Here is a 1,714-nt window from a genome sequence, read left to right on the forward strand (position 1 = left end):
TACTCTGGGTTTTATCTTCACTTGATTGTTTCTTTTGCTGTACAGAAGCTTTTTAGTTTAATGAGGTCCCACTTGTTGATTGTTGACCTTATTCCTGAGCAACTGGTGTCTGATTTAGAAAGCCCTTTCCTACACCTACATCTTATAAGATACTGCCAATATTTTCTTCTAATAGTTTCAGGGTCTCCTGCTTCACATTGAGGTCTTTGGTCCATTTAGAGTTGATTTTTGTGCAAGGTGAAAAATAAGGACCTAGTTTCATTCTTCTACAGGTGGAGATCCAGTTTTGCCAGCACCATTTGTTGAAGATGCTGTCTTTCCTCCATTATGTGTTCTTCGTACCTTTGTCAAATATCAGGTGGCTGAAATTGCCTGTACTCAGGTTTGGCTCTTCAATGACGTTCCATTGATCTATGTGTTTGTTTTTGTACCTGTACCATGCTGGTTTTTTGACTCTGGCTCTGTAGTATACTTTGAGATCTGGTATAGTAATCTACCCAGCGTTGCTCTTTGTGTTCAGGTTGCTTTGGCTATCTGGGGTCTTTTGTGCCTCCATATGAATTTAAGGATGCATTTTTCTAATTCTGTGAAGTATGTCATGGGGATTTTGATTGGGATTGCATTGAATCTATATATTGTTTTCAGTAGGATGGTCATTTTAACAATATTAATTCTTTCAATCCATGAACATGGGAGGTCCTCCCATCTCCTGGTATCTTCCTCAATCTCTTTCTTTAACGATTTAAAGTTTTCATTGTAGAGATCTTTGGTGTTTTTGGTCAGATTTATTCCAAGATATTTTTTATTTTTGCAACAATTACGAATGGGAGCATTTCCCTGTACTCTTTCTCCAATTGCTTGTTATTTGTGTCTAGAAGATGTCAGAAGAAGGCCTTGGATTCCTTGGAACTGGAGTTACAGATGGTTGTCAGTCACCATATGGGTGCTGGGAATTGAAGGTGGGTCATCTGCAAGAGCAGACAGTGCTCTTAGCTGCTGAGCCTAAAAAGTGATAGTTTAATCTCTTTTCAATTAGTACTCCTTTAATTTCCTTCTCCTGTTTTACTGCTCTAGCAAGAGTTTCAAGCACTATGTTGAAAAGGAGTGGAGATAGTGGCTATCCTTGTCTGGTTCCTGATTTTAATGGGAATGCTTCCATTTTCTCCATTTAGAATGGGGTTTGTTGTATATAGTTTTAATTATGTTGAGGTATGTTCCCTCCAGTCCAGTTCCCTCTAGGAATTTGAACATAAATGCATGCTGAATTTTGTCAAAAGGCTTTTCTGCATCTATTGAGATGACAATGTGGTTTTTGTCTTTGAGTCCATTTATATGATTTTGACGTTTATTGGCTTACATATATTGAACTATTCCTGCATCTCTGGGATAAAGCTACTTGATCATCATGAATGATCTTTCTGATGTGTGTCTGTATGCGGTTTGCAAGTATTTTGTTAAGAATTTTTGCATCTATGTTCATTAAGGATATGGGTCTATAGTTTTCTTTTTTGGTTGTGTCTTTACCCAGTTTGGGTATTAAAGTGATGCTGACTTCATAGAAGGAATTTGGGAGTTCTCTCTCTGTTTCTATCATTTTGAATAATTTAAGTAGTATTGGTTGGAGGTCTTCTTTAAATGTCTTGCAGAATTCTGCTATAAATCCATGTGGACCTGGGCTTTCTTTAGTTGGGAGGCTTTGTATTACTGTTTCAAT

This window comes from Nannospalax galili, unplaced genomic scaffold (genome assembly GCF_000622305.1).
Source record: "Nannospalax galili isolate Female #2095 unplaced genomic scaffold, S.galili_v1.0 scaffold211, whole genome shotgun sequence".
In the NCBI taxonomy this organism is placed as follows: Eukaryota; Metazoa; Chordata; class Mammalia; order Rodentia; family Spalacidae; genus Nannospalax; species Nannospalax galili.